This window comes from Ambystoma mexicanum, chromosome 12, assembly GCF_040938575.1.
Source record: "Ambystoma mexicanum isolate Mex_15411 chromosome 12, UKY_AmexF1_1, whole genome shotgun sequence".
Taxonomy (NCBI): domain Eukaryota; kingdom Metazoa; phylum Chordata; class Amphibia; order Caudata; family Ambystomatidae; genus Ambystoma; species Ambystoma mexicanum.
Genome location: NC_090936.1, coordinates 309,362,270 through 309,383,355, shown reverse-complemented (window position 1 = coordinate 309,383,355; position 21,086 = coordinate 309,362,270).

The window sequence follows — 21,086 nt, the reverse complement described above, 5'->3', positions numbered from 1 at the left end:
GATGGTACGTCCAAAATTGCAAGCATTCGATAATTAGTTGCATTGTTCCATGGACCTTTTTTATGTACTTGCAAGATATGACTCTGTCCAAGTTTTAGAGATGCATCCAGAGTTACCTATGTGGGTATACAATAAGTGTAGGCTATGGGCCCACAGTCCTGGGGCGGTTTTAACAAGGGGCTTGCATATGCCATTGGGTCCAGCAGGACGGGATGGGTTGAGGTGCTCAATCATAATCGTAATTTCAAGAATCAATGCCTGGAATATCCAGGTTGTGATTGGGAGGGGGAATGCAGTAGCATCACTCTCACTCCTCCCTAGAGGATTAGCAATGTGGTTCATCCATTCAGGTTCGTTGATCACATTGATGAGCAGTCCCCGGGGCACATTTCCTCTTAACACTGCCCAGATGTTTGAGTTCACCTTTTGGATGGCCATATGTGTGATTTCTTTCCTTATGTTGAGATTACTTTTCATTCTATAATCCTTTAACCATTTCCAAATCAAGCTCTTGGCTGCGCTAACATACAGACAGACTTCAGTTGAGGTGAAGGTGCAGATTTTGGTATAAATGGCTGCTCTAATTGTCATGCAAAGTTGTCGTTTAGCTACTGCTATCACTGGATCATAGTTAATTCGTCTTGAGATTGTTTTAATAATTCGCTGAGAGGCTCTCTTATATTTCTGAAGAGATACTATGGTGTCTTCAATTGGACCAACCAAGTTGGCAAACACGGTCACAATCTCATTCTCTGAATTGGTGGTTGTAACATTAAAATGAACTATGATATGATATGATAGTTTATTTATATAGCGCCTATACACAATGTGTTTCAAAGCGCTTCAAGGCAAGGGAGGGAACAAGGGAAAAAACAATGACATTCTTACAGGCCATGAACAGTAAGGATGTGAAATTAACTATCGTTCTCGGCCTGATGACATTTCAGATAGTGCCAGAGCTAAAACATAGATAAGGAAGGGAGGGGGAGAGTGGGAAGGAAATGGAAACAGACAGGCGACTACCGTCTAGGCCTGACGACATTTCTGGTAGAGCCGGAAAAAAAACAAGAGGTGAGGGATGCAGAAAGGTAGGGGAGGAACAAAACAAGCGACTATCATATTAGGCCTGACGACATTTCAGATAGTGCTGGAGGGGGTTGGGGAGGAAAAAAACAGTAAGGGGAGGGAAGAGGAGACAGACGAGGTTGATATCATACTAGGTCCAGGGACAATTCTGATAGAGTAAGTGCATAGAAGAAAGTAAGGGGAGGAGATAGGAAAAGGGAGAAGGGAAAGGAGGAGAGAACAGAGAGTTAGCAGTCAAAGAGTGGAGAAGCAAGAGGGAGAGTGAATACAATTGCAGAAGTCAGTAGTAACACATAATGTTGCAAGCCAGGATACAAGGAAGATGGGGAACAGCATGATTCAGGGCCACCATGAGTACAAGATGCAAAAGAAGTTCAGCATGAGAGTTGAGAAAGGGTGACGCACCATGAATGAATGAAGTCCATAAAAGTCAAATCCAGCATTGTCCGCAAGACGGTGATGGTGAAACCAGAATGTATCAGGACAGACTCCTGCAGAAGTAGGCTTGAGTGGAGTGAGGGGGGAGCAGGGTAGAAGAATCAAGCAAACAGACAACACCTGTGTGCAAGAATGGGGGGGCACAAGGGAACATCACGGGGGGACCAAAGGGAGTAACACATGTTGGTGCATGCCTACCTGCTGTCTGAGCAGGGGGTGGGGGGGTCGTGCCCTGGGTCCTCCTGGTCCGAACAGGTCCAAACAGGAATTCCCCCTTTTCATCGTCTGCCCTATGACAGGGGGCAGCAGATCACGTCTGGCCAAAGTGGCACGAGCCAGTGAGGAAGCATTCCATCGAATGCGATTGCCTTGCGTATTAGTCACAATATCTCCATTAGTGTCATATGACTGGGCAATTATACTGCTATCTATTTGGGTAAGTAGCAGACATAGGGGAAGGTGATTACTTTCGGAGCGTTGTATGATGGCCATGTCTTTGACTAAGTGCATACCACCAATATTAACAAATAAATAATATAAGATAGAATCAGATTTCCCACTGAACATAGGGGTGTCTCCTGATCAAAGACCATTCAAATGTGTCATACCATGCTCTTCAAGAAGCAGCACCCATTGTTGTGTGGCTCCCTTAACAGTTCTGTATGGCTGACAGGGACCTGAGACATGTACATTGCTTCCATTAAAGCTAGATAGTTCAATGTAAGCATTAAAATCGCCTACTAAGAATATCGGACATTTAGAGAAAAATTTCTAAATGATTGATCGTACCATGGCAACATTCACACTAGTCGCTGAATTATTTGTGGGGTCATAATTAATTAGAATAAGAGGCTGTGAGCCTAAGTGAAGTTTTGATGCTAATACCATGGCAGTGGAACCTTCTATTTCTTCTTGAACCCATGGAGAGGCTACTGAAATTAGTAAACCGCCTTAGGTCCTTTAACAGCAACCTTTTGTATTTTGAACCGGCCATCAAAGTCGACTATGACTGTTAACCATGTTTCCTGTAACGCCACATTGGTCAAATTTGACAGATGGGGGTCAGCCCATTATAGTTGAATATATGTGTGGACCCATGGGTATTCCACCGTAGCATAATAATCTGAGTGTCATCACCACAGTTGAGAGAAGTGCTCTTTGAAGACAGAGGAGAGCCACTGCCAGTAACCAGAATCGGTTATGTCATCGGCATTGTGTAGCTGTTCAGGTTGGGATGCTGCTGGCTTTGTAATTTGTTGCATAGCATTACTGGATGGGAGTGGGTGGCGCTTTCAGTTGAGTCAGTGACTGACGGCTAAACGGACACGCATGCCCACAACAAAGGTGACTGGTAGAATCTCCCTTCTTATTTAAGGGAGGGGGGCTGCTAATTCAGTGGAAGTTAAGGGTCTAGCTAGATTCTTTATAGGACTCTTCGATCTTAGCGGTCTACGTTTCTTAATGGTGGGAATTTGAGCAACAGAGCTCTGATATCCGAGTTTGAATAATGCATCTTGGTACGTTAAAACATAATACAAAAATGAATAAAATTGAAATAGAATGTTCGAAATATTAATAAAACAATGGCCTACTTGATCAACTAAAATTATATCACTAGACTCGATTACCCATAGTGGAGCAATAGCGTGGAGCAGTTTTAGTACTGCAGCACGATTCAACGAAGCAGACAGGCCATCAGTGGCGAGGGACTCCAGTTGGAGTAAGTATTGCCTCTCATCTCGATGTTGGTGAGGTTTGAGGATAAAGAATCCACTGCAGGTGCTGCCAGATGGCTAGTTGCTAAGGGCCACATATCAGTCAGTCATGGCTGACCCAATAACAGTGACGCTTGATGACCTGGAAGAGTCGAGACAAGGGGAACAGGGGGGTGTACATGTGGGGCTCTCATGGGTAGTAAGGAGGAGACGCAGGCTGTAATGGCAGGTGCCGGAATGTCATTAGACAAAGGTGGGGCACTTGATGGTGGAGGGACGTCAATATTAGTTATCACTGCACTAACATGAATACTTGGATCAATGATTATACATGGGTTGGAACAGGGTCGAAGTCCTTTGGCATACATAATCGCTTGAGAGATAACTTTCTTTTTGCGTTTTGCAATTACTACTTGATCAGTCGGGTTTCTTATCATTGGGACAGCCTGAGATAATTCATGATTTCGGGTTTGAACTAGCTAAGAAAATTATTGGTTTGGATAATGCTGGGACAGGAACACTGTTAACACTTTTATCAGTATTGGTGCATTGGACCTGGACTGCTTTTCAGACTCAATTTATACTTATGAAGTGATTTTTTCACATTTATCAATTAGTGTGCAAAGGAGCCATTCAAAAGCCTGAAACATTTAATCGGAGTCCATGCTGCAAGTACTGGCAGGGCTCAACTGTGGAGGGCCAGGGGAACGAGGGAGGGGGAAGAACACTGGCAGAGGGGAAATGGAAGGGGAGGATGGGAATCTGGTAACTGGAATAGAAACAGTCAGGGTGGGGAGGGGGGGACAAACATCATGGGTGACTAGTGCATGAATTTGATCTTGGGTAAATTGGAAACTCAGGTCATATTTAAGGAAAGCGAGGGTCGACTGCATTGGCACAAGTTTTGGAAATGACCCGTCAAAACAGGGCCCTAGACATTCCACATCACCTATGCTGTCCGATAGATCTAAACGGTTAATTGGAACAATGGAAAAGATGCTATTTGACATGCGGGGGGTGGATTGAGGCATTGGTGATCACGTCATAGGTTAGTACAGATAATCATGGAGGTTTTTTCGAACCCGGCGGCCAGAGGCGTTACTGTTCGTGATGATATTGCCCTATCAGAGGAACTTTGTATAGTAACGGGATCGTTAAGTCTGAGATCTTGCTGGGCTTGACTCGGTTGAGTACAGGCTGTTCAGCAAGAATTTGTAACAATTTTGGGATGGGCGAGATCAGCTCTCCAACTCGTTTAGAGCCTAAACAACGAAGAGAGTCTGCGAGATGAGCAGTTACAGTTTTAATGCAGAGTCAATTTCTTCAAAGTTTGGTGGCAGAACCTTAGCAGAAAAGGTTGTGAGCTTGCAAGTGTTTATTTACCGCACCGGTTGTGTGATAGTTTTAGAGGTGCAAACACAGCGGCCATGCTGCACAGGATTTTCGGTTTCTACAGATATGATATGGTATGATATGATATGGCATATGGAAACAAGTGTTTCAAGGCGCGACAAGGCATGGGGGGGAACAGAGGCAAGACAGAGACAGCGATCTTACTAGGCCAGGCGAAATTGATATCGCGCAAGTGCAGAGAATGGGGGCAAGGGTAGAAGTGTGGGGGGAAAAGAGCAGGGGCAGTGCATAAGATAACCGTAATAAATATAGATAAAATAAATAAGACTATAAATAAAAAGTGTGGCCAGCCAAAGTCGGCAGACGCCGGCACCACCCCAAAGGACCACACTCTGGCCCGAACACTTTCATCCATCATTGAATTTCTGCCTGCGCTGCTGGCACGAGTGCCCTGGACTCGCTCCAAGCCCATGGAGCACAAAGGAAGGACCCCCGATCCAGATGCACTCCAGGAAAGCCCATCGGGGCTCCATGCGCTGTAAAGTGCGCAAGATGATCTTGTATACATTTCCCAACCGCTGGTGCTGCAATTGAAGAAAAGATCGCATATTTAATGCGCATCCGTGATATCTAATCGCAAAACCCGCTGCCTACCCTACTAATGACATGATTATATCCGTATTCACTTTGCAGCACATTGAAAGCTGCACATCTTTCATTATGGGAGCATAGCATCGCCAACGCAGTTCCTCCCGCCTGACTTCCTGGTTTTTACTGCGTGGCTGCCGTGATTGGCCACTTGATGTTCAAATAGAACCAATCCGGGGCCGGCAGGCAGACGCCGGCACCACCCCAAAGGCCCACACTTAAGGCCCCGTTTGCCTCTGTTCGCCAAGGTGAGTCACAAACCCCTTCTGTCTAATTTGCTATCCTAACTCAATACAGCTACTGTTTTTCTTTGCGCTCCCATCGCGTTCACTCTGGCTAACGTCTTTGGCCGCACACTTTGGAAAACCGTACCGACATGCACACAGTGCCTGCCCTGGTAATAGTTCACCCCGTCTATCCGCTCCTGTTCGGAGAGGACATTGCCACTTATTTACAATGACCCTAGTCTACAACTTGAGTCGTACTAAAATACTTTGGTCACCTTGCTCCGATGAGCAATCGCTCATTACAGTCATATCTGCCCAGGCTGCCAAAAATCTGCATGCGTCGCTGCCTTGTGTCGGCGCCATGAAGTCTTGGCTCAGACGCCGGCTAAACATCCGATTCTGAACACTACCGTCACTACCTTTGCACACAGCATCCGCCTCTTGTGGTCCAGCTGCTGCATTCATGACTATTGCCTTTAACACCTGCTAACTGTCCTTTGTCTACTGATATTTGCTGTATCTATTGACACAATGTATATGGATTATTGACTATGCATGCTGCTTCCCTGTTGACTTAGCACATTGTATCTAGCCGACCTGCCCATTGCCTACCATAACTTTATATTAGCCTACCGTATTGGGGGAAATGGACTAACCTTTTAAACCTGAGCGATCTAGCCTACTGTACCTAAAGTGAACTAGTCCACTGTACCTTTAGTGAACTAGCCTACTGTACTGTCCCTTAAGTGAACTAGTCCACTGTACCTTTAGTGAACTAGCCCACTGTACCTTGACTGAATTAGCCCACTGTACCTTGAGTGAATTAGCCCACTGTACCTAGAGTGAACTAGCTTACTGTACTCTGGTGAACTCTGCTCTACCTGAGTAAAATAGCTCTTTGCGCCTGAGTGAATTAGCCTACTGTACCTTAAGTGAACTAGCATACTGTACCTTATTTAACTAACTTGCTGTAACCTAGTGAACTAGACTTTGCACTGGAGTGAACCAGCCTACTGAACCTTAGCTAACTCTTTGTACTTGAGTGATCTAGCCTTTAGCACCAGTTGCCCTAGTACGCTTAACACACAGGCCTTCTATTCTACAAAGACCCCTGCCTTCATGGCTGCCCTCTGCAGAGCCACTCTAACTATGGCAACTATCCTCCCACTACTTAACTCAACCACCCAGTCCCACTTGCTTCCCCGGCTGCAATCACCCCCAGCACCACAATCACCCTACCCTCACACAGAGTCTGTGGTTCGCAACAACATTAAACTGGACTCCTTTCCCAGTCCATCTCTTAGCCCTACAGAATGGATCCACCGATTTGCTTCACCTCCCACACCTTGGATCCCCTGTCCAGTGAAGGACAGAAACCTGAGACTCTGTTCCCGGCTCCCTCTCCGTAGGACACTTACGAGAAGAGACCCCCAACTCTTGTCTCCAAACCTTTTACCAGCCAGCCCAACCCCTGACCCAGCCAAGACCTCAAGAGCAACTCTTAGCATAGCTAAATGCCCCACCATCAAAGGTGCTCTCATTAATGCTCGGTCTCTGGTTGCCCATGCACCCGATATTGCAGACCTTATCTCATCCAACGACCCACACTTCCTGGTCATTACTCAAACTTGTCTGCACAAGGCAGCAGGCCCAGCATTATCTCTTGCCATCCCAGAGGGCTATTCAATAGTAAGGAAAAACACAGGCAAAGGAGGCGGAGTCTAGGATCTCAAATCATCCTGCCTGGTGACTTTAACTTAGGTCTCCTTGATCCGAATGACCCAAATGCCTGATCTATGGAAAACTATCTCCCAGCTCGCCTTCAACCACTGCGTCACAGCACTGACACATAATAAAGGCAGAACATTGGATTGGCTGGTAGACTACAACTGCTCCACCACCATCCTCCAAAATGAGCCCACTACTTGGTCAGACCAGCACTTCATCTCCTTCTCCATCAGGGGAATACACCTGCCAGCCCTAACCCTGCCATCACTCTGCAAACGCTTGCCAGAAACAACCGCAACATAACGTTGCAAAGCTTATGCCCACTAATCCATAATATCATAGACCCTGCCAACTGCGCAGACTTAAATGCAGACTTAAGTGTTTTGTTGTAGTAGACCTCTACAACAAAACACTTGAGGCAGCAGTAAACAGAGTCACTCCCATTAAACTAACTAAAGCTAAACCAATAGCCCATTTTAGCAAGTGGTTTACCCAGAAATCAAAATCCTCCGGAATGCCAAAACAGCTGCAGAATCCACAAGAAGAAAAACGCTCAACCCACCTAACAAAGCGTTCTTCACTTTAGCCGCTTCTGCCTGCAAATCAGCTATCCTCATCTCTAAGAAAGAGACATATGACAACAGAATCCTTAATGCAAAATCTAGGACTAAGGAGCTCTTCAATATCCTTAGGGTACTTGAGTCACCATCCCCTCCCTCGGAAGCCTGTGGGAAAGACGCAGACTGGTGTGCAAAAATACAAAAAGCTCCTGCAGACAAAATTGCCCTGCTCCAATCCAAAATTGGGCAAAAAAAACAGCTGGGCCAAGAATGCCAATACCTCTCCACCTCGTAACCATAGAAACCCTGTATGCGCACCCTTCCCCTCCCTCACCGGTCTCACCCAAAGAAGTAGAAAATATCGTCAAAGGCCTCAAACCTTCCAGATGCCAAGGAGATCTATGCCCAGCCACAATCATTCAGGAAGGCGCCAAGGACTTGGCCCCCTTCATAACTGCCATAATCAACTCCTCCTTTAAAACTAGCTCAGTACCCAGCAGCCTTAATGAGGCCTGGGTTATGCTCCTCTTAAAAAAAACTAACTTAGACCCTAATAATCCCACTAACTAGAGGCCCATCACCACCGTTCCTTACATTCTAAAGATTGTAGATAGAGTGGCCTATCTACAAATCCAGAAACACTTGGAGGACAACAGCCTACTGGGCCTCAGACAATCAGGCTTTAGGCCAAGGCACGGAACAGAAACAGCCCTCCAGGACCTTAAAATCCACATGGATGAGGTAAAGGACAATGGTAAGCAGGCCATGCTCCTGCTTCTAGACCTATCAGAAGCTTTTGATCTTGTTGACCACTAGATCATCACTGAGCACCTGGCGACAGCAACTGCCTTCTCTAGCCATGCATCGGACTGGATGCAATAATTCCTATACAATCGCACCACTAGGGTCTTCGCACCCTCGGCCTCAGATGACACTATTCCCATGTATTGTGGTGTCCCTCAAGGCTTGTGCGTATCACCAACCCTATACAATGTATTCACAAACATCCTATTTGACTGTCTTGGCAACCTGGATGTCGCATATACAAATTATGGTTCTCATTACGCTGTCAGGGTGCTATGAAGAGGACCCAAAACTGATTAATGATTTATACCTGGAAATCCAGGTGTGGATGGCAGACCACAGCTTATGTCTCAATTATGAGAAAATGGGAGTTCCTGCATGTCGGATCCCAAATACAACTTAACAAATTAGACCCTCGATATACATTCATCAACATTGATGGAAACCTGATTAAAGTGGCCAAAGAAATCAAAACCTTATGGGTCTACTTACTCTACACTTTCACTCAAAAAGCAAGTGAATGCCACTGCATCCACAACTGCCTACACCAACAAGCTGATCAATGCTTGCAAGTCATTCCTCTCGCCCAATAGCTGCATTATCCTAGCCAGTGCACTAGTGCTATCCAAAATTGACTACTGTAACACCCTCTTCCTAGTCACCTCTGAATGTAACCTTAACAAACTCCAGGTTCTCCAAAACAATGCTTTAAGATCTGCTTTGAGCATCCCTTGATCTACTCACATCACTAGCTTCAGAAAGGACACCCACTGGCTCCCAGTACGAGCCAGAAGCACCCTTTGTTCACTTATCACCCATAAATGCCTAAGGAACTCTGCGCCTAAGTACCTGGCAGTTAAATTCAACAAACACCAATCAGTTAGACTAACAAGAACCATGTACTCGCACTGCCTCACCATCACCAAATGTAATCTAAAAAATGCTGGTGGAACGAGCTTCCCTGTCTTAGTTGCCAAACAGTGAAACGCCTTACCCCTCAACCTCAGAATGGAATCCTCGTTCTGGACCTTTAGAGCCAACATTAAGAACTGGCTCTTTGATAAGAGGCACTGCTAATGTCTGACTAACTCGCATCAAACTTCTCTGCCTGCTTATTTTCACTGTATCTTTGTAATACTTCGCAACTCTGTATTGCAGCACATTTTCTCTAACGAGCGACCATCATGTAACCCATGTCATCCACACTTACTGTTTGTTGTTGTTGTTCTAGTATACTCTGATATATGCGTGTAATATGTAATATTTGCTCTAAGTCTCTGGCGCCCATTTACCTCAGGGTTAACCGTGCGGTATAAATAAAGAAACTAAACTAAAATAAAGCTGATGGCAAGTGCGGCCAGCTGGTGGCAAGTGCAAGGATAAAGGCAGACATCAGGTGTCTAGTGCTGGTAGGGGGCTGTAGGGATAAAGAAACAGTCCCAGAGTGCAGGGTTGCCTGGTGGGCCATGCAGTAGTGCAAATGGCGGGGAGTGGACCTGGGCCCGAGATCAGAGGGTAGCCAGGAAAACCAGTTCAACAGGCGATCAGCAAGGGAGCAGATGAGAGAAAGCAGAAGCAAAAAGGAAGGTCTTGAGGTGCTTCCGTAACAGGAGATGGTTCTCCTCAAGTTTCAGAGAGGCAGTGAGGCTGTTCCAGAGGGAGGCCCCAGTAGAGGAAAGAGATCTACCACCAACTTGTTGCTTGGAGAAGCGACTGACTCTGAGGGAGTTGGAGGCGGATGAGCGAAGAGTTTGTGAAGGAAGATATTTAGGAAAAGAGAGTTGAAGATATTGAGGCCCCAGGCCCCAGAAGGCCTTGTGGAAAATGCAGAGGGTTTTGAACTTAATCCTCACAGCCACTGGGAGCCAGTGAAGAGATTTCAGTCCTGCAGAGATATGATCCCTGGGTTTGAGGCTAAGGACATGTCTTGCAGTCCTGTTCTGGATTAGTTGCAGAGGGCAGAGAGTAGAAGCAGGCACATTTAGAAAGAGGCTGTTGCAGTAGTCTACCCTAGAGAGAACCAGAGCTCTGGAGACAGTGAGCTTCTGGGGGAAGGAGAGGAGGTGCAGATGGTAGTGTGACTTCTTAGAGATGTCCGAAATGTGTGAAGAGAAGAAGAGTGTGGAGTCGAACATGACTCCAGGGTTTTTAGCCTCACAGGTGGGAGCAGGAAGAGGGCCAAGAGAGGCCAGCCAGAGAATGACAGGAAAGGAGGTAGCAGGTGTGCCAATCAGGAGAATCCCAGTTTTAATGGCATTAAGGCAGAGATCATTGGCGGCACACCACTCCTGGATAGCAGACATACAGTCAGAGATGAAAGATGGAGAAGAAGTGGCGGAAGGGAGCCTAAAAATGAGTTCAGTGTCATCTGCATAGCACTGAAAGTTGGGGAACAGAGAAGCAATGCGGTGGGTAAGAAGTGCCAGATATTGTTGAACAGCCAGGGGCAGGTTAGACCCCTGGGGAACACCACAGGTAGAGATAGACAGATGAGAGTAAGGTCCCGAATTGGACCTGGGATGGTCGATCAAGCGAAAAGAGGTCAGCCAAGCCAGGGCCTGATTGGTGATACCCAGCTTATCGGGGAGACAGTTGAGCAGGATGGCATGTTGACTGTGTCAAAGGCAGAAGAGAGATCAAGTAAGATGGGGACGCAGGTGAGTTAGAATGAAGGTTGGAGAGCAGGTCTTCACGGATGTTCAGTAGAGCAGTTTCCATGCTTCTTGCAGCTCTGAAGCCAGACTGATGGTCATGGAGACAACCAACAGACTCAGTGTGAAGATTAAGCTGGGAGATGGCCAGCTTTTCCAGGAGTTTTCCCAGGAAAGGATTGATGGATATTGGACAATAGTTAGCCAGGCATGACGTGTCAGCAGAGGGTTTCTTAAGAAGAGGCTCCACAAGGGAGTGCTTCAGAGGGAATGGGAAGACCCCGATGCTGAAGGAGTGGTTGCAGAAGTCAGCCAGAGCAGGGAGCAAGGTGTCAATGTGGTTCTTGATGGTTTTGGAGGAACAGGGGTGAACCTGTTTTGACAAGACTTTCATAGATCAGACTTGTCTACAAACCTCATCTGGGGAGAACAGGGAAAAGGAAGAGAAGGAGGGAGGAGAGGTGGCCAAAGAAGGACCAGAGGAAGAGGGAGAGGACAGGATATCCTGAGTTTTAGAGATGAGATGAGAAGCCAGGGCTGTGCAAAGGGCCTGGGAGGCGACAGGAGAGGTAGAGACTGCAGCATGATTGGCCAGCTCCTTGCAGATTTTAAAGAGTTTGGCCGTGTTGTTAGATGCCGCAGAGACACCGACTTGGATGTGGGCTCTCTTCTTGGTGCAGACAGAGAGCCGGTATTGCCTTTGGAGCAGGCGGCAGGCTAGTTTGTCAGAGGATGTACCAGAAGCACCCCAATTCCTCTTAGCCACCCTGCACTTCTGTTTAAGGGTGGCGAGGTCCGAGTCTTACCAGGAGTTGCACTTGACTTTAGGCTTCAAGTGGATCCTCATGACAGGGGCAAGAACATCAAGAGTGGCAGAGATGGCAGAGTGGAGCATGGAGAGGGCTGTGTCAGGGTGTGAGTCAGCCAAAGGGGGACGGTGGGGGCAGAATGTGGCAGTGAAAGCCTCAACTGACACATGCTTCATGGGTCAGATGACCGAGAAGGTAGGTGGGAGTGCTGGAGTTGGCTTGGCCTGAGGGGTGGAGAGAGTGTGCTGGCAGGAAAGGAGAAAGTTAACGCTCCAGGAGAGAGGAGTGGTGAGAGGGATAGAAAGAGGAAGGTCTGTAGAGATCAGAACATCCAGAGCATGCCCTGCAGAGTGAGCCGGGCCAGAGGGGATGATAGACATTGAGAGAGAGTCGCAGAGGTCACGAAAGAGTCAAGAGGAAGCATCCAGGTGGATGTTGAGGTCTCCGAGAAGGAGGAGTGGAGTGGTTGAGACAGGGAGGGAAGAGGAGAGGGCCGTCCACTCAGAAAGGAAGGAGGAGATCTGAACAAGTGGGCGATAGATGGTAGCCACAATAAGGGAATGGCTAGGAGAGAGAGAGTCGGCAGGCGAGGCATTCAAAAGAAGAGTAGCCCTGCATAGGAGTGACAGAGGCAGCAATTCAATCAGGGAAGGTCAGGGCTACATCCCCTCTGGAGCGGTTGGACCTGGGCATGGAGAGAATCTTGTAGCCCTCAGGGAGGAGCGCGTCAAACCTCGCGACAGAGCTAGCCGTGAACCATGTCTCAGTGAGACCGAGGACAAGTTCTTACAGGAGGCGGCAGATGTCAGGGGAGTGTTTGACAGCTGAGTGAGAGTTGGGAGTGGCAATATAGGGAAGGTTGCCGTCCTTGAAAGACTTCCGAGGAGGGGTGCAAATCAGAAGAATGCTGAGCGGAAGTGTAAGAGAAGCCAGAAGTGGGGCAGAAGAGGAAGGAGGAGAGGGCTGGGAGCCATGGAGGAGACAGCAGGGGGAGGCAAGGAAGCCGTGAAGGGGAGAGAAGGGAGAGAGGTGAGAGCATGAGAAGACAGGAGATTGATGAGGCACGGTAAGCATCTATCAACGAGGCGAAGGTTGGCCTGAGGGCCTTGGACCAAGACGGTACCATTCAGGTAAACATTAATGATGATCTTAAGTGAGGAGAGCAGGATAGTCGATAGAGAAGCAGTTTGAAAAGATAGGAGAGACAGAGAGAACCATATGGTAGGTAGGGAGGGGAAAGAAGTGGAAAGGTGTGGGTGCGGGGTGCAAGCAGACAAGACAGAGGGAGACAAGTAGACAACTGCACAAGACGATAGTGGTGGAAAGTTTGCTAGAAGGATGCAATGCTAGGAGGCTGAACCACAGAACGGTACAATTTTCGAATCCACATTTTTAAATACTGGAGAAAAAAAAACACATCTAAGTCTGAGAATCCTGTAAGTGGGGAAAACGGCCTAGGTTTCACAATGTAATATTTAAATAATTTCACAATGCAATTTTAATTACCAGAGAAAACACACACCTAAGACTGAGAGTCTGCTATGTAGCCAGGTTTACAGGGTAGAATGAGGCTCCATTCCTGACGCAGGACATTGCTACCTGAGTAGTCGCAGCTGGTTGACAGCTGGTCCCAGGATTCCCCTGCTGACACCTGCAGACACAAAAGGGAGCCACCTCAGTGGGAGCCGCCCTTTACCTAGGGGCCCTTAGCCGCTGGGGCTGCAGGGGCAGAGGGCTGCCCTAGGAAGGTCCGTTATGACCAGAGATGTAGCCTATTAGGGGAGGAGGAAGGGCTGGGAGGAGGGAGGGATTGGGAACACGTAAATGGAGGCAGTGGGGGTGGGAGGGAAGGGAGAAACCAGGGCTCTAAAGCGCTGATTCAATTATCCTCTCTGGAGGATAGCCCAGCGGCAATGTGCTCACCTTGGAAGCAAGGCAACATGGAGCAACACAGGTTCGATCCCGGGGTCCGCGCTTAGTAACCTCTGGGTATTAAGCACATTATAAATAACCTATCATATCATTTCATAATTTAAAAAGCAAAACACAAGGCCCGTAGGACCAAAGCTGCTCTAACCTGCTCTGCATACAAAAAATTACACGAGCAGGAACTACTGTGGGTCGGTAGGCCAATAGACACACGAGGCAACTACCAATCAGGGGAGGAGGGAGGGATTGGGAACACGGAAATGGAGGCAGTGGGGAGGGAGGGAATGGCGAAACCACGGCGCTGAATCGCTAATTCAGTTATAATTTAAAAAGCAAAACACAAGCACAGGAGGACCAAAGCTGCTCTCACCTGCTCTTCAAAAAAAAAAAAAGATACAACAACAACATCATTTGCTGGGATATCATTATCAACATTAAAAACACTAACTCAGTGCTTTGGACATATTGCTTACCATTCAAGCTCGGATCAGTCAGCCTTATTTTAAACAACGTTCTGCGGCAAGGACCAATGAAGGCTCCTCGATGGTTACTGGTCAAGCACAAAGGGTCCGTACACTCTCGCCAGATTGCTTGGTTGGATCATGGGAAGACGAACGTGTAGTTAGACACAGGACACTTTCCGTCAGGCGTTAGGCATTAGCTCTATGGTTGAACAATCAAGGTAGAGAGTGGACTGCTATGTAAGAATAGATGTGCAGCAGTCAGAACAGGACTCTTGATCGTGTGCACAACCACGTATAAGTTTCGGGGAGATGCTGAGGAGAAAGATATGACGGATTGCAGCAAAGAAGTGTGGCTAGCGCTGGTGTGCGAACGAGCTAACAGCACACTTCCGTTGCGCATGCACCGTTGCACACAGGCTCTAGATTTGATGGCTCTTCCCCCAAGGAGAGTGGGGCTTCAAATTAGTACACTAAAATTAAAGGAACACAAAATATTTAGACTCCAATTATATATATTGTGAAATTTAAGCCTATCTGAAAGTTTAGCTAGTGAGTCTTACAATAGTCCAACAGGTAACTATCCAGGGAGGTGGTGAAAGGGTGACTGCTCTCAAGATGCACAGAGTTTCCCGTCGAACAGCACACTTCCTAGCGCACTTCCATTGCATGTGTGCCATTGCCTTTAGGCTCCAGATTGTATGGCTCTTCACCCACTGCTCTCAAAATACACAGAGTTTCAAAGCAAACAGCACACCTCCTAGCGCACTTCCGTTGCCTGTACAGGGAAGTCTGGTGGCTGGTCCACTGCTACAACTTGTATCATCTCCAACTAATGATGATCTGCAGTACTATTCATTACAGTATGGAAATATGTATTTCATTCAGCTTGCTTTAAAAGACAATACATATATATCATTAGAACAACTAATTCAGAATCATTCTCATTACTCACGGATGTTTAATTTGACTCCAATCTTTATAAAAGTGTACACAAGAAACAGTACAAAGAGGTTTCTTAAAAAATTGCTGAGGTGCAAACAGGAATGGAACAGGGTAACATTCAATAGCTGTTGTTGTCCCTGTTCTGCATTTATATTCACACATCTCTAGGTATCTTGATAATTGTGAGCACTAGATGATAATTTACACACACCTATAGATTTCATGCCTTTGAAAGTGCTGAATTATTTTTTCACTTCATTAATGGGACACCAAACTCGTTTTCTGAAGTATTCACATTATATTAAAGGGCTCAGTGCCTCTGTACTATAGTGCTCAGAGACAGACTTGGGTTGCTTGGGTTGTGTTCTCACGGAAATGGTGTGCCAAGATCACCTAATAACCAGATGTTCCCATTTCCATTTCCTGACTGGCAAAGTCCTTGTTGTGACTTGGTGATAGGAGAATAACTCCCTGTCTCCAAGAAAAGTTAATTTGCCCCAGCTCAGGTAAGTCTCGCCACACTCCAGTGCTCATTTGGCCTTTTGTGTGAGCAGGTGCAGTTTTCTCCATTTGTTTCCTTTGTTGGCACCTAGTCACTCCTTGTCCCACCTTCTCTAAACAACCCCTCACACTCCTCACTCCCACACGCTACATGGGTCACATGACCAGAACCATTTTCACGCACCTGAGTGCTTTTTTAACTGAATAGTTGGTGTCCCGTACTCCATTTCACCCGTGGATCCAGCTCGGGTAAGTAAGCTGGACTCTTTTGCTCATTTAGCATTTCGTGTGATTGAATTAAGTTTCCTCCGTGTGTTTCCTTTGTTGACTCCTAGACCCTCCTTGTTCCACCTTCCCTAGACCACCCCTCACTCTCCTCAGTCCCTATTGGACATGCAACATGGCCTACTTGACCGGAACCTTTTTCCCACACCTGAATGCTTTTTTAACTGAATAGTTGATGTCCCGCACTCCATTTCACCCGTGGATCCTGCTTGGGTAAGTCTTGCTACACTTTTGTGCTCATTTAGCATTTTGTGAGAGTGGATTAACTTTCCTCTGTTTGTTTCTTTTGTTGACTCCTAGTCCCTCCTTGTCCCGCCTTCCCTAAACCTCCCCAATCCCTCCTCAGTCCCTATTGGACACGCTGCATGGCCCACGTGACCGGAATAATTTTTCAGAGGCTCTGGTAGGGCATCCTTGCCCGAGCAGCCAGCGAAGGGCCATAGTAAAAACCAGCTCCCATATGGGCCGCTCCAATTCCCTGTTTGCACCTGTTCGCCCATGAATGCCTGAAAGAGCTGCCTACAGGTAAGGTGGTATGGGCAGGAAGCACAGCAATTACTGTTCTCTGGTAAACCCCTGGCACACCCACATTACTACTATCTACTCTTAACTGTATGTTTTCATGCACTATTCTCCGTGTTTTGCCATTGTTTTGCTTTAAATGAAATGGGCAGGCTAGCACATGTATTACATTTAGATGAAATGGGGAGGAGAGCACATGTATTGCAGCTAGAAGAACTTTGAAGGCCAGTCCGTGCACTGCACTTAGATGAATTGGAAAGGTTAGCCTATGTATTGCATCCTGAAGAACTGTGAAGGTCAGCCCATATATTGCACTTAGACGAATTGTGCAGGATAGCCTATGTACTGCATCTAGAAGAACTGTGTAGGTCAGCCTGTGCATTGCATTGCGCTGACATAAATTGAGAAGGAGAATCCTCTACTTCTCCTGATGATTCGTGTAGGTTAGTCATTGCTTTGCATTCTGAAACATGTACATGGTAGCCAGGTACTGCACTTAGAAGATGGTGAAGCTAGCTTAGGCATAGCACACAATAGATTTAGGCAGATAGCAAACACACAACACTTCGATGAAATGCGAGGATGGCTAATGTGTTGAACTTGGAGGATGTTGAGGGGAGCCAATGTATTGCATTGTTTACTAATAACACTCTAACTCTCAACACCCAACATGTCCACCACCCTTTACATTACTAACTTGACAACTTCTGACACAAGACACCAAAACTACACTCTCCCATCTCTCCACACACCCACAGAAAACACCTGCATAAAACATATAAATGTCACTCCAACAAAATCATGTTAGCAGGCAGTGACCAGTTTTTCCCAACTTAAGCTACCAAGCCCCTTCCTTTTCCAATCCGTCAGGGCACATGGAGACCAGGAAAAATGTCAGCGGTGCACGTAACAAGTCCCAATAGCATAACATAACGTAACATTTTACCTTTGTAAGCGTTTAAGGTTACGATGAGCTGATGATTGACTGGAGTTAATGGACTACTTACGATTGGCTCATGGAAGGTAATTAATTCATTGCCACCTAGTATAAGCCAAAACTAACAGTATGGAGAGTGGCAAAGAAGTGTAGCTTTTACTCATGGATATATATCCAAGGTTGTTTGGCCATACTCCCCCATAAATACACTCCTGCCATCGGCTTTTTGCGTGGTGCAAGATGCATTGCTGGGGTCCTTTCTTCCAATGAAATTGATTTAGCAGGAAGTTCTCTTCGCCAGCAGTTTCATTAAGTTACAAGCCACCATAGGAAGCCAGAGTAGAAAGCGCTGATGATGCTCTGCCCTCCTATGCAACCAGAGAAGAGCAGGAGCTTCGTTAGGCTGTACCTGGTGTCAGCCTAGTGAAGCCCAGATTTGCTCAGGCTGCAAAGGAGCGTAGAGGAGTATGGTAGAGGAGTATTGGTACTCTCTCCTCTGAACTCCGAATTCACTACCACTCTCATATGGCAACAGCCAAAACTGTTGGATTTACCAGTACTTTATTTAGCTTTGCCTCATGGGTGAAATGTTAGTGCCACCCAAAAGCGGTTAACTGTAATGGTAGACGAGTTTTATGTCCTCTCACCCGCCAAGCCTCTAACCCACCCATACACCTCAAGGGACTCTCGCCCGCCAGAAATAAAAGAGAGAGGTATACAAGTCCTTATTTATTTTCGTAAACTTATTATCTGATCATGCAGGCCCAGTAAATTCACTTCACTCACTTATAACACGTTCTTCTCTGTGAGGTCTAGTAATATGATACCAGAAAAGAAAAGCGTTGTTAACATTATGTATGTAAAAACAAGCTGACATGAATTGTGCAAGGGACTATGTTAGTAGTACATGGCTTATAACATAGTATATAATGTCAGAATTTAATATATGGTTTGAGTACCTGTCCATGTGATAGAAAACACTGGAGTGTAGTGTGAGAACCAAGGCATCCCATGTCCATACCTGTAAAATGATCTAAGCTCCTGGCCAAATTAATTCATAGCTTGGCAAGGAAAGGAAATTCTTGGGGGCATATCAACACATTTCACTAATCAAAAGTCAAAACTATGATCTATGTCAAAGCGTGTATTTTTTGTCATCGCTCAAGGATAGTGCTTTTGCGCCTCCTCGTAAGCTATAGTTGTTTGCATGGGAGTGTGGCAAGAGGTGAGATGGCATACGAGGAGGGACACACACAATGCTATTGTTCTTCAGCTATGCTTTTTTATTTGAAGCCCATAAACGTTAAGCATATCAGAGGCTGCAGACCCCTGTGGGTATCAAGGTAGCTGAGACAAGAAAGCAAGGATATGTGTGGTGAATGTCTTTAGCAATCTTAAAAATATTGCAAAGGTGGAGAAGGAAAGAGGGCATCAACCAGGACTGTAAGAACACGGAGGCGCTCACCTTAAAGGCACTGCTAGCCAAAGGCCCTGATCTGAAGCCAATGGCCCTCTGAAAAGCTAATCAAACATAAACGGCGTAGGTCGGGTTCAGCTATTTTTGCACAGCCAAGCTAAAAAGCGTTACTTCACCAGGAGTCTCCTTGCCATGTTTGTCTCTCCTTTATTACATGATGAATATTTGGCTGGAACACATCTTACTGCAGGATTCGTCAATGAGCATTCCAGGGCCTGGAGTATGAATTATTTTGAAGTTAGGACTTTACCGTGCAGTCAGTGATTTACTGAATGAACAAGAAAATGCTTCCAGTTTCTAGGTGGGCTGTTTTGACAGTTTTAGAAGCTTGCCTTGGCAACAGTTGAATACATTCCCAATCCTTTGCACTGGTGCCAGGAGAGACGGCGCATTTCTCCAAAAGACAAACGCTCCAATTCCTTGCATTGGCCCGTGCAGGCTACATCTGTTTGCTGGCGCGCATTTCATTGATTTTATTTTTTTATTTTTTTAGCCAGGCTGTTAAAACCCACAAATTCTGTACTAAATACTACAGATGCATCGCAGCTACTAGCGTGACCAAAGGCACTTCACATACAAATGGGTATATGTGTACTGCATTTCATTGCCTCATTAACACAGCATAACATGGAGCTGGTGTCTGGTAGAATGTGCTGTATATATGACTGTTATTTGGCCTTTTTACTTTTTAATAATTGTCAGCATTTGCTAAAATAACAATATGTATACCTGCATACCCCTATCACTTCTTTCTATGCTATAAAAATTTCCCTCGGTTTAACACTCATTGCAGTGATATTACATGGCCTGCTGTAGCGGGCGTGTAGTTATGGTTAAGTTGCTGAACTCATAGAACAAGCCCTTTTTGGGTGGCTTATAACTTCGATCCCCCTGGACGAATCCATACCAAATTTTGAACAAAAAGCATATGGCCCACTCTGAAATTTTTTGACAAGTTTGTTGAGGTTTTGTTATGGGGGGGTCCCAAATATATATTTTTTCAGTAGACATAATGGAAAAATGTTTTGCTCACACCTACAGCCCAAACCGCTGGACAGATTTTCACCAAATTTGGGCCAGGAGCAGCGGCTTTGTCCTGAAAGCGTGCTTTTGTAAATTTGGTGTAAATCCGTCCAGTATTCTTTTTTAAAACAACCAAAAAGAATGTCCAAATAAATGTTTAATATCTGGGTTCGGTCTGCGGACCCATTTCCCAGTTTGGTCCGCGGACATCACGGCATCCTATACGCCGATCGGATGCTTGTCCGCGGACGCACCCACTGATTGGATGGTGAAAAGCATGAAGTGAGTCCGATTTTTTTGGTAAACACCTGCCATGTTGAATTCGCAGACATCCGCTGGTGTCCATGGACACCATGGCAGAAACATATAAAAAAACACAACATTGTACTTGTCAACCTTATCAAGCAATCTCTGGGGAGGTAAGGGGTGATGAGGATGGGATGGGATATGGCTGTAAGAAGCAAAAAAACAGGTGTTTTCATCCCTGAAATCCGCGAACAGTCTGGATGTTCAGAGGGAAGTCCTGTGATGTTCGCTAACACTTTAGGTGTTTGGGGGCATCTATGCCTATTTCTGCATTACAGGGTTGGTGAAAAGTAGTTCTTGGATGGCTTATAAGTTTGGCGCCACTCAAAACTGCATGAAATTTCAGAATTGTATTCTAGACGTGATTCTAAGGGGCCGATTCATGGAACAAACGTGCGCCGAAAATCTTCGCGCAAGCAGGCGCAAGCGGAAAAAAACAGGCGCACGCGCACGCGTGCGATTCATGGAAGTCCCTGCGCGTGTTTACCTCGGGATGTGCGCCAAACCCGTGCATGGCGCACACGTCACTGCAACATCCCGAAAGACGTGCGCGACGCGCACAGTGAAAGCGCACAACCTCGGCGCATACACTAGAAAGTGGGCGGAACACGGGGCGTAACGCGCGGAATGGGGAACAACTCGCGAAAACAAGGGCGTAACTGGGGATGTACTGCAGGGAAG